Genomic DNA, 16781 nt, shown 5'->3' on the forward strand with positions numbered 1-16781 from the left:
TGGCGATCTACATACAATTTTGTTTTATTAACACGCGCGGATAAAAAGTTCGATTTTGTCGGATTCGATCTATACGCTATTACACTGAAGATTAAATCCTGTAATATAAGAAGTTTCTCTTCGAAGTGGCAAGATAAAAGTTTGTTTGAAAAATGTTGAAACAGAATTTGCCGGGCAAGAAGACCGGAACACCGTTCCAGAAGTTCCTGTGGCTCACGTCGCTGGCTAGAAACGCCATAGTCGTTATCATCGGAATAATATTAAGCTATTCATTGTTCTCGAGCGGTATTAAACCTTTCAAAATTACTGGAAACATCACGGAAGGCTTACCGCCTTTTGGTCCACCGCCATTCTCCATCGTGAGCGGGAATCATACATATAATTTCATGGAGTCGGTCACCGAACTCGGAAGCACCGTCGTATCAGTGCCTCTGGTTGCCATTTTGGAGAGCATTGCCATCGCGAAATCTTTCGGTAAGTTCCTCAAAGGCGGATTAAACCATTTTCGCATCTCGCTTTCAACATTACGTCGTTTGAGACATTCAATTCGGACGAAATAATTGCGATTTTAAACCGTATTAACTTTAGCGCAAGCATATCCGCGCTTAGGACGTGTTTTACTAATTGAATTAGGAACCATGAAAATTCTGCACATTTTCATTGAGAAGAAACAGGTCTGTTAAACCCTTTTATCGCAAGAAATTGCTAGAATTCCGAAAAAGATAGTAGTTGATCGAAAAGATGGGGAATGAATCGGATGAGATAAAATCACTTAGAGCCCAATTCATTCAATTTGCGCAGAGTCACTCGCGAGATATGCAGTCGGCCGTTATCATGAAACAATATAGGTTTTTTCGATTGATGAATTTTAAAAAATTTTCAAACCGCACGATAGAATCGCTTGAATTTCCTTTTTTCCGTGTTTACTTCGACATGGTGGAGTGAACAGCGCGAAACAGTGAAAACAAAACTATTTGCATAAATCAATAGAGCGACCTTTGCGCTTTAAAACGGCGCGTTACATGAACCGATTTGAATAAAAATTTATTCGAAAACAAACCACCGAAGTTTAAACGGGCAAAAGCTGCGATCATTTTCAACTTAATAATACTCGTGTGGAGAAAAATCAGTGAACGCCGGAGAAGCTGGCGTTTTATTAAATAAAGTCCTACAAAATAATGAAAAGTTCGAATGATCGAGGTTCTGCTTTATCGTGAATGAAACGAGTAGGTACGTTCCAAATGGTGTCGTGTTTGGTATCATTTCAATCCTGAAAACGTGACGAATGCGTCGGTGAAGGTTTCATACTAAAACAATTAGTAACGAGAAAGTTGTATCATCGAATCAGTATTGTCTCGCCTGTATCCGTTTCTACGCTCGACGGTAGAACAAGAGATTGAGGAACATTGTCTGTACACTTTGTAAGTGACAGTTCGGTCCCGAGCTTTTCAGATATATCGAGACACCGCAGTGCTCGTTGAAAGAGCTAAAGTTCTAAAAAGCAGCGAAGCCCCGGTGAATTCTGCGGAGGCACTCACGTTCGAAACGGGTTTTTTTTTGTTTCAGCGAAAGGGAAAACGGTCGATGCTAATCAGGAGATGTTCGCTCTGGGACTTTGCAACATTTTCGGTAGCCTGGTCCGTTCGATGCCGGCCACGGGCAGCTTCACAAGGACCGCCGTAAACAACGCGTCGGGCGTAAAAACACCAATGGGCGGTGTAATCACCGGATGCCTGGTGCTTTTAGCGTGCGGCCTTCTGACCTCGACTTTCGAGTTCATCCCGAAAGCGACGCTCGCAGCTGTGATTATAGTCGCGATGTACTACATGTTCGAGATCCGCATTTTCGGCGTGCTCTGGAGAACGAAAAGTAAGAAATCCGATTACAGTATTATCTTTGTAACTGACGTAAAACTCTCTAAACTGTCAAAATTGTATCCTCACCACTGGGGGATCCTCCTTGGAACCAATCAATCGAACGAGCCAGCGAGGAGTCGAGTACCGGCGCAACGCAAGCCAAGCAAAGATTGCAATTTTTCTAATTCTTGATATTTCTTTTAATGAAACTTGTACCATTGTAATCGTCTTATCTTTTTCAATTTAAAATGATACCTAATAAGATAGACGATACGACAGTTACATTTTAGGTGACGCGTTAAAGTACTTGAACCACTGATACCTCAGGAAATAATTGTCAATTTAACTTGAAAATTTGCACTGAATCATGTCTTGATGTCTACGCTATCATTTGGCACAAAAAGTTCCAAAATCAGGGAACGCAAAAGGGGCGAATTTTTGGGTCACTTTATATGCTCCGTATTGGGTGGCGTTTGCTGACATTTCAATCAGGAAAATGTCAACGGGTATGTTGGTAAAGGTTTCACAACAAAATGATTAAACAAAAAAACAGTTCTGCAAAAGTTAACGTCGAGTCTAGGTTCGACGTGGGATCGGGAAAGGTTAAGGGAATGCAAAAAGTCGATTTTTTCAAGGTTCTAGACCAGAAGTTCCCCGTTAACAAAGAAAGGCTGACGGTGGTGTGCACACGGTTCGATAAATCGGATGTTTACCTCTGCCCGTAGAGATCGATCTGATACCGTTGACGGTGACTTTCCTGAGTTGCCTGGTGATCGGGCCGGAATACGGGATGATTGCCGGGATCGCGGTAAATTTAATTCTCCTGCTCTATTTCGCGGCTAGGCCGGGCTTATTGATCGAGGAACGCGTTGTCGATGGACTGACGATTCTGTTTGTATCGCCGAAACAGTCTCTGAGCTACCCGGCCGCGGAGTATCTACGCGAGTGCGTCATGTCTTGGTGAGTAAACCACACGTCACTTACATCTCTGTAATTTCGACCGTAAATCCTTCCGGCTTGTCTGGTTCACTTTATTTACTCCGTATGCCGTGATGGCTATGGTTCCCTTAGGTGTGACAGCAGGTCGGAGACGATTCCGGTGATAGTGGAGGGTCGTCACGTGCACAGAATCGACGCGACCGTTGCCAAGAACCTTGCCCTGCTGCTGATGGACCTGGAGGCGAGGAACCAGAAGCTCGTCTTCTGGAATTGGTGCGAGGACGCCAGGCGGACCTTGATCAGCTATGACTCCTCCCTGACGACGTCCTTTAGGACATCCGGCAGCGTCGCTCAAATATTTTCGAGCAGAACCGTGCCGCCTCGCGTTCCGCGCGAGTGACATTCCAGATCCAACGAATGCGAGGAACACTTTCCATGGAACGCCACCAATCGTATTCGCTTCAGCAGCCGCGCGCGCTCTATCGCGGAATTTGTGGATCCTCGCCGGTCTCAAATACATGGTTCATTTTACCGAGCAGCGGCTGCTAATTGCTCATCGTATGGAAACCCTAGGACGACTCGGACCACTCCTTAGTTTCGTAAAGGACGTCGCTGTCGTTAATCCTCGCCACACGTAAACTGCTAACGCTGCTACCGTCATGAGATGAGAAGATCAGCTGCGGAACAGCACAGGGGCAAGAAGGGTCCATCGTTAGTCCCAATCTTTACTCTTTGACGTCACGCGCTACACAGTGACCGTTTTAGCCAATACATACTAGCTTAAATACATACAGACCAAGCGTGTCTGTTCGTCTTCTCATCTCACTGCCTGTCGCTTATAGGCTCTTAGCATTTGGTTGCTTTAGAGCAGTCGTGGGCGGAGGTCGCTCTCTGGTGCACACCTCCGTTCAGAGAGCTACGAAACCACGCCCACTCGGGGCACTCGTGTCCCCAATTAGGAATTTAGGCCTCCTCCGTCTCGCGGATGAGACAGAGAGAGAGAGGAAGATAGAACTACTTCACCGGCTCTGTTCTTCTTTAACAGTTCAATGCAGTGGTGAGCACGAATGTGGCCCGCGAGCCACAAGTCAGAGCTGAGAGCTACGAAGCCACGCCCATATTCGCAAACTGCTCCATAACTATTCGTTAGGCACGACCAAATGTGTGCCCACTACTTCTGCATGAAACCTAGAGCCCCCAAAGAGGGTCTTTATCAAGCTCCGAAACATTGCTTCCGTGGCAAACCCGAAGCTCCAAGCCAGAGAGCGTCCGTCGCCCGTGGCTGCTTTAGAGCAACAAGTGACCGAATGCATGTAGACTGCTAGGGGCATCAAAGAATTAATAATCTCGACGCTAGAAACTTATAATTAGTGTGAAACGATTACGCAACGGAGATACAACGGGTCCGCGCGGACCTGGCACCGGTCAGTATTGCGAGAATGGAGCGTTTTACACGCGACCAAACTGTATTTGAAAACTTTAAGACTCGATAAACGTGTAACGATGAGGACGAGCTTCCTGGTTACGTATTCCATTTTAATCAGCCCGGCGCGGTACGTAACGATAAACATTTTCTATTTACAAGGATACACGATGCCGTTGGAATGGCCAGTTCGCATAGAATAGTTCGCGGGCAACAAGTAACAACCTAACGGTTGCGTAACCGTGCCGATCCTGATTGCCGGAAACGCCGGGGAACCGTTCCGGGAATGAAACTTTATTCGAAATGTTTCCGCGGATAACTGTCAGGAAGTTCGATGGGCGGAATTTTCATCGGCACATATCTACGCGACTGCTATCGAAAATTTTCGAACGTTTGTTCGCGACTGCGAGCTGCGTCGTTGTGTGTACAAGCATATGTAATTGCTTGACGGTAAGTGCACGCAGTCATGGCGGTCCACTTGAAAATCATGCGGTAATACTTGATTCCGTTTGTCGGTTTCTGGATTCAAATAAACCACGGCGGAACCCGGTAAAGAGTACGTTTCACCTGTCAATCTCGCCTTGAAGCACATGCTAGAACGTTCCAAACATCATTTTTAAATATTATTATTAAGACTAGGAATAAGTACTTTCGACAAGTTAAACACAGCTATTTAAATGGAAGAATTCTCTCACTCCTTTGCAGTTCACAGTGTTGGAACGTCGTCATAACAATTAACAAAATTAATTCTTTGCAGTGTAACATCAAAAACATGTTTGTTATTAATTTCCTTTCCGAAAAATACATAGGCATAAAATATATGTAAACTTTCTTCTTCTTCTAAGAAATAATGGACGTCAAAGAGGTTTTAATCACTGCAACGGTAAATGAATCGTAGTGCAAGACGTTGATACAGGACGCTATTATTTGATTAACCCTCGGACAACGGACGATTTTTATAGCTATATAATTGTCAATGCTTAGGACTGTTCACAGCTTTAATTAATGATTCTTAAAAATTTACTTTTGACGATATCTCGTGTAGACACATTAGTCTTTCAAATTGAGTACTTAAATGACAATTTGGATGTTCCCGGTCAAAGTAAACTCCGGCAGAGCACTCGGAGGGTTAAAGAGTGCAACGAAATATTTTACCCGTGAAAAATTGATGATAGCAAATAGCATAATAAAACTAGCGAGTTTTAAGAAATAAAGAAAACATATAAACAATATAATGGATGTAGATCTTACAAGCTATTCCAAACTATGCCATTCTACCGGATGTTGCCGCTAAAAGCAACTGAATGTGTAATTTGCTTACAGAGTAATGGTAAAGGAATCCACCGGCAAGCTAAGCTAACAATAAGTTATGCTATGTTATGCTGTAGTATGCTGTAGTATGTTATACTATGCTGTGATTATGGTATACTATGCTATGCTATGCGATGTCATGCTGCGTGCAGTTTGCGTGTATTTTTTCGCTTAAAATTAAATGCGTGTTATATTCGAGATCGGTTTGCATTATATATAGGCGTCACCATTTGTCTTATATGACCTTCAAACATGTATTTACTACGGACGAGATAGAACCCCAGAAAAAAAGGTAAATACAATAGGACCTCGATTAACCGGATACAGATTATAAACAAATAACCGTTTAAATACGATTATATTATAAAGGGAAATAAATTTTTCAAATTGTACATTTTAATTATGTCCATTGGGCCTTAATTTATCCGGGATGTTTGTTTCCCGATTAAGCCGATTAATCGAGTTCCTACTGTATCGACAAAAGGGGACCTTGGGAGACAGAGGAACAGGTATACATATGTATAGGAAAAAGAACTGGGTCCCCTTTTGTCAATATTTACCCCCAATAAAATTGTTCTGTATGACGAAGAAGTATATAGTTGGATTCATTACAAAAACTAATTTGAGCATTAGATTATCAAGTTGAAAAAGATTCACGACAATTGTCTCGCAACGTTCAAAGCAGAATGCCCCTTTAAAACACCCTCTATAAGAATATATGTATATAACTCGTGTAGTTTCGATCGTTTCGACTTGGCGAAACTAATCGACATATTTCAAGTATCCATAGATACGTATGCGAAATTTGAATGCAGCAGGTTCAGTAGTTCGTCTGAGAAAAATTGATAAACTTATGAAAAAAATGGCATTCAAAGCAGGATACCCCCTTAAGGCGCCGTTTTTCAAGGGTGTGAAACGCGTGCGCGAGCGGTGCCGGTTGCGCGCGCAGTGTCGGCCGGCCAATCAGAGGGCAGGGTGGTAGAGGGTGCTCCGATCGATGCGCTCGGCCTGGGAGCGTGCGCCAGTGACCGAGCGTTTACAGCGCGATAAGCGTCGTGGCGGACCGAAGTACATCAAGATCCTGGCCGTGGGTGTTTCGGTTCTCCTGTTTTCTCGCGATTCCTTACTGAAAACTCGCGGCCCTTATCCCCGTTCGTCGCTTATCAGTGCTGTCACGTGACCCGCGATGAAACGATGAAGCAGTCGAGCACGAGCAGCGACGACTGTCAGGAAGATGCCGGTAAACCGCTCTCGCACGGGAAATGTGGCCCCGCCGGACACTGTGGAGTTCTAAACGTAAGTGAATTCGAATTTCATTCGTCCCGCGAGTATTTCTGCTCGCAGAAACAACCACTTCATCCCTGTCCGACCGTTTCTTCGAAAGGTCACTGTACTTGTCACGATCCACCGAACCCCTATCCGATGTCTCCGTCGATTTCAGAGTGTGATATCTCGAATCGACTTTTCACCGATAAACAGTCCTGGATGCTCGAAAGAAAAACAGGAAAATCGCTCGATCGCGGACACCGTTCATTGAAAAGTTAACCAGTTTCCGAGGTGGAGTTTCTTTCTAACCTTGATTTATATTTCAGCACCCCACTGTTCGTATTTTTATCGATGGCAAACTCGTTGTCTTTTTGTCGAGAGATCGATTTCGGATTTCAATTAGGTTAGACGCAGGGGACTCGTCTCGAATTTGTTCCGTTTCGTTCAGTTTCTATTTTGGTTTTATCCTTCGACGTTGGCTTTGTTTAAAGTGCTTCGGGTATGTTCGAGTGACACATATGCTGGGGGCAAATGTGTTTCATGATCGCTAGAGTGTAAGCCCGCGTAGCAAAACCTTCGATTGAATTACGGTGCATCGACAAATTTTGGTAGGTTCGGTTCCGTGCTACTTTTCAACCCTTGTCATAGTAACCGGGAAACCGGTACGAGATTTTATTTAAACATTTTATTGCCTCTGGTTAAAGATTGGAAAGTTCGCATTTACATTTATTAAACGATTTTATATTATCTTGGGTATTGGCATGAACGTTAGTAAAAAATTTAGGACAGACGGGTTGGAATCGGCGTGCTGTCGCAATTATAATTATGTCGATATCTCATTGAAATTGGTTTAACGCATTACCGACGGGTACTTCTCCGATAATGCACGTATGTAGGACTGGCGCATTTTAATGACTCGCTGCTTGCATTTAAATATTTCGCGTTCGTTACATTTTTGTTATATCAATTTTCAGATGTAAAATGTTTCGTATCTGAAATTATTCGTTTCTGCATATTTTTATCCCAGACCGCTGTTGGTTTTATATAAAAACTGCAAGCGATGTTAACAACATTTTTATGAAACTTTAGTCGAATTTAGTACTTGCAAAACTATACTGGAAGTCGACTATCTTGAAAACTGTGAGAGCATGAAAAACGTTATTACTAGTTGCAAAATTGTATATTTTGATTAAACGATAAAATTGTGCAAATAGATTTCAGGAATTCTTTTTTGTGGTCAAATATTAATTAATTTTCCTATATGCTTTTGCGTATATAAATATGTTCGAATGTAGAATACGGATACCCTTAATTTTGCATTATAAGAGATCATTATAGTTTAACTTTTTCCGTATTATTCCCGTGTGGCGAATTTCTTACGAACGCAAAATCAAACAGGTAGCGAACTTCGGCGATACATATTTTGAGGAATGACGTTTTCCGAGATCTGCTTGCACAGCTGGATTCCTTATTCAAGAATACACAATTTTGCCATTTACAACTTTCTTGTGGCTCTACTAGTTCCCAAGATATTCGACCAAGTATGTTTCCCACCCCCAGCTCCGAGGGATGTTTTCACCTCCTCAATATGAAGGTTGTCAGATAAAAAGATACGAATCAAATACTTCTTAAGAACTACTTTTATTACAGTTTCGGAGAAATCTGCAATTACTTGGCACTTTCTCTTTTATTAGTTTATGCCAATACTCGTTTTGCAAATTAAATGCATTCTTTGTACATGTATAAACGTTCCAATACTCATCCTGCAGATTAAATGAATTCTTTATAGATACATGCACGTGTACATGATGTAATTATACAAAATATAATTTCTACATTGATTAGGATGACATATACAATGAATATTGACCATAGGAAATATATATGTAATAAAACGAAACAGCTCTATTAGAAGAATAAATGTAAAATTGATATAAAAAGAGTGGATGGAAGAAATATGTTTTAATGCACGCTTATCGCTTTTTATTTATTTGTTATTTACTATACAAAATAAAATTGACATTAACATTAAAAAAAACATTAAAATTGCTTGGTAGGTTTGATAAATTATTATCATTTTCAATAAAGTCTTCCCTGTTTATTACGAGGGCGAGAGACTGAAATTATGATTAAGTGTATGGAAATAATTTCAACCCCTTTGAGTATTCTATAAATCATTTTGGAGTATAGGGTGAGTTGGGGAGTGTCGGTCGACTTTTCTAAAAAGATATCAGTAAATTACGAATAAAATCGATATTTATGGCAACGGGATATATTTATAGAAGTAAATACACCTACATCATAGCATTAAGATAAAATAAAGTAAGAATCATGGAAGTTTTAATACATTTGGAACTGTCTAAATTTTGAAACGAGGAAAAATTTCTTTTTCTAACCCTCCGATTTTTTACGGTAGAAATAAAATAATAAAATTTCTGTGTTTTTCATCACTTTTTTATGGGATTTTCACAAACTTATTTGTGACATTTTTCTTATTAAAATGACACTATAAACACGATATAATTTGAACTGTACTTAATGGTTTCATCGACGGTATGTAGCGCGCCTTCGGCCGCGCGGTCCGTGTTTACTCGCGCTATCCTTTTCTACGTTCGGCGCGGTCACAAAAACTACGATTTAACCCTCGCAAGGCAAGGTCTAATAACACATAAATAATAAGGTGGGATCTCTTGGACATCGACAAATGAATTTCACAAATAGCCTCGTTTTAATATATTTGGGATAAAGAACAACACGAGATAAAAAGTAAACAAACAGATTTAATTTTATTCATATAAAAATTCTTTTCAAAAATCTGAAGCTGGAGTCTCTGAGACGCCACGTTACCTTGCGAAGGTTAAGAAATAGCTCCGACCCGAGGGTTTTTGTTGGTCAAATTTTTACTGTACATTCACAGCCGAGTATATTAATTTTTGTTCACAGTACTAGTTCCAAAAACCGAAAATTGCTCTCGCCCGCATGACCGTATGACTCGGAATTACTATGCATATTCTGTTCAACAAAGCAAATCGGTTTCTGCTCTTACAGCAGTGGGACCGTTAACCTGCATTTGTCGAGTGAATTTCGCGTGTGCCTGTGAACGCGTGTCGCGTTTCACGTCTCGGCAACGCGCAAAATAGAAAAACGAGACTTCTCGTTTCCCCTCTTGATAATGCGTTTTAATTACGGTGCAAAAGCTTGACCGATGGAATCCAACGACTCGAGCCTGTACCCCTTTGCTTGGCCGGATATGTTTCCAACGTGAATTACGACGGAAACACGCATACGATAATGGATTCCGATAACGAAGTAACGATATCGTGGTGACCCGTCATCTATTCTATTGCGTTATTCGAACGCAAAATGCAAAAATAGTTCTCGTGACGATCGAAATTTTTCGAGAAATCGAGAAGTACTTAACCGCGCGGCGGGAAGAAAATTGAATCGTTAACTAGCTGTAATTAATCAACACGCGTGCAGAACTTGCTAGACGGAAGGGAACAAGGAGCTTTCTCGTTTTGATTACGGGTGGGTGATTTCACCGTTAATTTTTCATTATGTCGCAACACAGGAACTTGCGTATCGCGGTTCATGAATGACAAACGGGCCCGCGATCAAATTTAATTCAGTCGGCCGATCTCGATGGCCTCGTGTATAATGATCGGCGAGATTTGCACGTGTTCTACAAACCGCCGCAAAACTTGCACAATTCTTCCTCGAATCATGCGTTTACACGCATCAAGTCGCTTTCACACGTTGATTTCACCCGGAAAAATTCTTTCTACCGAATATGTGATCACCGTTATCGCTATTACTGTTATTATTAGACTGCGGGTTTCATGCATTTATTATAGTATGCACAGTGCGAAAGAATATCACACGTACTTTTTAATCCATCATCGTTCACATTGACTGTGCGGAAACTGCCCTCAAAGTTGGGAGTAGGGATCATGTTTGGTTTAATATCTTGGAAACTTGGTAGCAAACTTTGTGAGAAACTTGGTAGCTAAAAAAGAATTACTTGAGCAGGAATATTGCGTACTTTTTAATAGAGGATCATCCAGTTATTTGATCAAGCAGATTTTAGAAAACTCTTTTTATCCAATTGATACATCTAAGAAATATCATTTTTGTTGACAAAATGAACAATATGTATTTGTAAACGTACTTTTCAATCTATCATCGCTCACATTGAATCTACGTAAACTGCCCCCAAAGTTGGGAGTAGGGATCATGTTTGGTTTAATATCTTGGGGAAACTTGGTAGCTAAAAAAACTTGGTAAAAAAGAATTACTTAAACAGGAATATTGCATACTTTTTAATAAAGGATGATTCAGTTATTTGATCAAGCAGATTTTAGAAAACTCTTTTAATCCAATTGATACACCAAAGAAATATCATTTTTGTTGACAAAATGAACAATATTTGTAAACTTACTTTTTAATCTATCATCGCTCACATTGAATCTACGGAAACTGCCATCAAAGTTGGGAGTAGGGATCATGTTTGGTTTAAGCATATTTGGTTTATCACGGTAACTTTGTTGGTTTTTGGGAAGCAAGATAATTTTGTAATAAAGAGAAAGGCAGAGATATCTTTTGAACGTTATTTATACAGGGTGTTTATTTTAACTCGAACACCTAAATTATTTCCGCTACTATTAAAAGTAAGAAAAAATAACTAAATAGGATGTACATAGTTATAAGGCGTGCATCAGATGGTAATAAAAAAAATTCTGTGAAGGTCATTTTAACAGTTTTTTCAAGATTACCGTATTTTACATGCATTTTTCATAATGCAATGTGATAGTCGGCATCGAGATGAGTTCGACGTCCTACACACCGTGACCTTGAAGTTACCTTGAAGGCGAAAATATCAGTTTCAGTTTGATGAATACAAAAGTAATGAAACGAAAATGGTAATTATGTATCGATGCTCTCTGTTCCAAAGCTAGGCTTTGATTGAATGAGTCCGATAACTCGTCGATAACATTTTATATCAAAAACGTGAGTCATGTCGGCATGGGGATACAGACGGCCGCGGTTCTATCTCTGATTTCAAACCTAAAGATATCGCGAAGTTTAATGTCACGGGACCGCGCAGATACGGTTCCTGGAATGTATATGTACAACAATAGTACTCAGAACAGTATTAATTTCTGTATCATGCGTCATACACACATATGTATATCAACAAACTTGGTAGCTCTAAGAAACTTGATATGTAGTTCAAAAAGAATTACTTAAGTGGGAATATTGCGTACTTAAGTATGTAATTCTTTTTGAACTATCAAGTTTCATCCAGTTATCTGATCAAGCAGATTTTAGAAAACTCTGTTTATCCGACTAATACATAAATAAAAAAATATCATTTTTATTCAAGCAGAAAGAGTTAGTACAATGATGGAATGATAAAGGTTGGCAGTGATCGAGTGAATTATATGCTTCAATAGAGTAAAAATACTAGAAAACCAACTATGATTGACAACGGTCTTTCAGCTTTATTAGTTCCCAAAATACTGAATCAAACAGTCCACCTCTCGCCTTCTTTTAGGGTTGTTTTTACCGTGGCAGCATGACCGATGGCAGATAAAAAACGTCCACACGTGAAATATTTTCGTGGCATCGAGTTCCCGCAAAAATTCCATGAAAATCTACGATGATCGGCTCCGATATGTTTGTTTGTTTGTTTGTTTGACCTGGTTCGTGTCGATTTCAATCTATTTCGGGACAGTAATACACCAGTTGTTTCGAATAATCGAGCACCTTCGATCAACAACCTTTCGTCGGAGGCATTCGCCGTCTGAAAGCAAAGGCTCATCTCTTACAGTTTCCGCGACGCTGCAATGGTAAACAATCTGAGCGGAATAGTTGAATTTCGTCCTGACAATGAGCAACTAACTGGGATTGAAACTGTCTGTGGCTCGCGGCACCGCGTCGCGAGAAAATTATAGAGAAACGTAACTCGATAACTCTTTTCTCCCCGGCGTGTCTGTCTCTGTTAACTTATTAAAGTTAAATTTGCGAACGGTGTTCTGTTTTGTATCGGGAAAGTTGCTGAGGGTCCGACAGGATAACAACGTATCGTAGCGCGCGAGCGGGACGCGCGGGACCCCTATTTTTCTCCAATTTAAACTTTCTTGAGCCGGCGACCACGAAAATTAAGTATGCCGAAGTTTTCGCCGCCTTGATAAACCGAATTCGCCGTACGGTCTCTCGCGACGGCCAACAAACTTCGCGAGCGTTCGCCAAAGTTGCACGATTTCCTTTAAACCTGTTCCGACAATGTTCCTCGCGGACATTATGACGAATAATCTGCCGGTAGTTTTAATTACCTTCTCGCAGATTTTTCCGTGATCTTATCGCGTCTTGCTCGCGTTACCAAAAGATATTGCACATCAAGGGACTCGTTTTAGGGCTTCAATCGTCAAATCTGTGGTGGTTTCAACCCTTAAAAATAAAATATATAAAAAAAAAACTCTTTAAAATCCACGCTTTTATTAAAATGCACTAAAAAGGAGAAAATAATTTTTTCCCTGGGGCCACGAAGATTGCGGCAATATAGTTTAGCGCTCCACGGTTTCATTTTTATAGTCACTAATGTCATGATTTTATTTAAATTTATATTAAATTTGCAAAATGATACCAAACACGATATAATTTCAACTGTATTTAGTGGTTTAATTGACGATGAACGTTTTGGACGCACGGAAGGATAGCGTATAGAAAAGAAAGAGACGCGAACAATTCAAAGACCCGCGCGTGGTGTCTGTTTACACGCGCTGTCCTTCTCTACGTTCGGCTCGGCCTTTGGAGATAAAAAGTAGGTATCCTATACGATAGATGCGACCAAATTCCCCCCGAGGCTGTCGCGTCTATGAAGGATTTACTGTATTGAAATTATGAAGTTGCTTACATGGAAATTGATTCGATACAATTCTTTATCCAAGCAGATATTGCCATAAAAATTGCACACAATCTAAATAAATAGAGCCTTGTCATTCTTGTAACGTAAAACATTTTAATCGCTTTTAGTGGTTGGTAGGTTCAGTGTTAAAAATCAGATTTGCATCGAAAATCGAGCGCTCCATTAATTTTGCACGTCAGAGTACGTGGAGCGATAATTTAAAAAGTCCAATGATTTATAATAATACGCTTGCAGTCATTCAACATTTATATCATATTTGCCGACAGGATAATATTTCAAAACCGCCGTATCGATCTCCGAAACTCTTTCAGATTTACAACAAATAGAAAAATGTCTACTGATGAAAATAATGTATATTTAAGAGACTGTTAGATAAATAGCAGTGTAATAAAGCACATTACGGTAATCTCGAATTAATTTGGAAATTTAGATTTATCAGGCTATATGATATAGCTTATATCGTGCTTTATGTGGCAGTTAATGTACAGCAAATGCTCGAACAATTGTATGAAAAAGCTGCACATTCACCACCCCAGACGACAGAATATACACAGTCGTTTTAAACAATTTTTCATCGGGTCCTGCGAGAGTCTACCACTGCAAAAGTTTTTTAAAAATATATTGCAACGGATCGGTATTTTTTTGTGGTAATAACTCAGCTTTATTCGAGAAGATGTTTCGCGAAAGTGCACGATATATGTATTTATATTCATGTAGCGAAGTTACTGCCTCTTGCTTCAGTTTATTGATTTATGTAGTTCAATAAAACGAAGTTGGCATAGTACCTGTATGTAGGTGATCTACAGAGGCGCTATGAATACGGCAGAATAGACAGACTGTATAGGATTGTCAATATCTCTTTACACAAAGCAGATATAATACGTATCACATTCATGACGTTCTGGAATCCCAGTCTAACAGCGAATTATTCTGCACAATGGCACAAGACCGGGAACACTGAACAGAATTATTTCCGAATTTTCTTGAAATTCAAATCTCCTAATACGGAACAAGCTAGACAGAACGAGCTAATTAGCTCTACAACCTGGTTCATTATAGCATCTATTCGCTCCAGCTTCAAGTTCTAGATTAACCCTTTGCACCACAAATCCTTTTTCATCTTTGAAAATGTACTTCGGAGGACAGTTCCTCGATTGGAATCCTAAAACAATTCTTTCTATTAATTAGATCGAGCATAGCTTAATCCAATGTAGCTTATATCTGAAAAAATTAATATTGTAGAATATAATGCATATTTAAATGCTAAGCGTGACTGACGTGCACAGTTGTATAATTATGAGTGCTTAAACGAAGAAGTTTATTCCTCAATTTCTCGTGAAAACATTTGTAGAAACAGGTCGACGTAGAAGTGCAAAGCATTAACGTTATTATCTAATAAATCACCGAAGACAACAATCTAAACGAGAGAAATGTATTGTCAAGTAAAAAAACGTAGGTGGAAGAAAGATACAAAATGAAGTTATCTGACATTTATTCACCATGCGAATTTGAAAAATGTGGATAATGTTCTCTTAATGGACACGATAAAAATCACACGGGAGTGAAAATAGAGCGTTCCCACTAACAGATAAGGACCCTTTAATTAAGAAGTTCGTTAAGTTGAATGAATGTAACGCGCGTTATCTTTTGTGACCCGGGCGTTATGCCCGGTATGATATTCAGATAATCGACGATTGGTCTCTGTCAAATTTTTTAATATTCCATGAAGGGTATACTTTTAATCACTGCCGCAACCGTGAAGAACCAGAGAGCACAGAGTAGTTTCATTTTACTTGTAGAGACGGCTGGCTGTAGAATCGTTTATTTCAGCATTGCCGTAGCATACTTGGCTGTACTTCTTTTTATTGGAACTTTGCAGCAAACGGAGGCAGGCTGTTTTCATTTCAATCCAGCCTTCTCGAACGTCTAGTTTATTTCCATTGATTTCCGTGTGTCTGTAAATATAATCTCGCTGAGATATTAGGTTGCACGGAAACCTTTTTCTACGTTTTTACCTCGTTAGACTCTGATGTTGTGTTTCTGTAAAACGCGGTGTATTTGATCAATAAAGTAAACCCTGTTTAGTCTCTATTACTCTCTGCCGGACAAAGTTATGAAAATAAATGCAGCGTGATTCACTTAAGTGCAGGTAACGTATTTTACTTTCTCAACGAAAGCAAAAGATTGTTCTGTTCATTTACTTTGCGGTTTCTTTCGGGTTTTTAATTGCAACGGGTGAAACTTGATCTCCTGCCATTGGAAGAAGTACAAAGATTAAGAATTACCAACATATTTTTGTTTCCTTCAAAATTACAGTAATAATATTTTGATTATTACTCCCTCTGTGCGTCCCATAATGATAGTAGCAGTTGATGAATTTAATTTGTCCCATAATAATAGTACCAAAAAAAAATAAATACTTATAGCAAGCAACATTTATTATCAAAAAACTAGATCACATTAAACAATAAATGAAAAATACTACTCCTAATTTTTATTTCGAGTGTTCCGGTAGTTTCTCTGGATTTTTCCAGATAGATTTTAAACTTGTAGGTAAAAGTATCGGAGCCATCGTTCCAGCATAACTTGTTTTTTTCATCTTACTTTTACAATGGGTTGATATTTAACTGAAATAAAACAATTGACTTCGGCTAAAATTAGAAAAATAGTTACAATTCCTAATAATTAGGTTAACCTAAAAATTGAAAGATGCGTCGAGATAAATGGCAGATGTCATGGAACATTGAAGGCTTCGCAATTTTACGCTACAACATAACTTACAGCTGCATTCGCCGGTAATTCCCGTTTAAATATTCACTTGCTACTTATTATTATGGGACAGAGGAAGTATTACATTTCAGAAGGTAAGATTTTTTTTACAGACTAAAACTTTTGCATATACCCAGTGTCGCCAGATCAAGGGGATACGATTAATTTTGCAGACGTATAACTTGATTACTAGACTATGGATTTTATGCATTTACAAAAATGTGTGATTTAAAACAATGGAAACATTAAAGGAATTTAAAATCGTCAATATGCTGTTTTCAACCTATTA

At 39.6% G+C, this 16781-nt stretch overlaps 1 protein-coding gene across 6 annotated transcripts in view; it reads left to right on the plus strand.

Moving 5' to 3' along the window:
- Window positions 1–16781, plus strand: part of LOC143213364 (uncharacterized) — a 66132-nt gene that overhangs the window by 8125 nt on the left and 41226 nt on the right. For 3 of the 6 annotated variants that reach the window (XR_013009964.1, XR_013009961.1, XR_013009962.1), the window contains exons 5-8: window positions 165–474; window positions 1567–1869; window positions 2582–2816; window positions 2928–6825. The gene's annotated coding sequence lies outside the window, so the exon portion shown is untranslated. Of the gene's footprint in view, window positions 1–164; window positions 475–1566; window positions 1870–2581; window positions 2817–2927; window positions 6826–16781 lie in introns of those variants that run through there. The other 3 variants (XR_013009963.1, XM_076433133.1, XM_076433134.1) reach the window with 1 other exon arrangement.

The sequence above is a fragment of the Lasioglossum baleicum genome, chromosome 11 (genome assembly GCF_051020765.1).
Source record: "Lasioglossum baleicum chromosome 11, iyLasBale1, whole genome shotgun sequence".
NCBI classification, from domain to species: Eukaryota; Metazoa; Arthropoda; class Insecta; order Hymenoptera; family Halictidae; genus Lasioglossum; species Lasioglossum baleicum.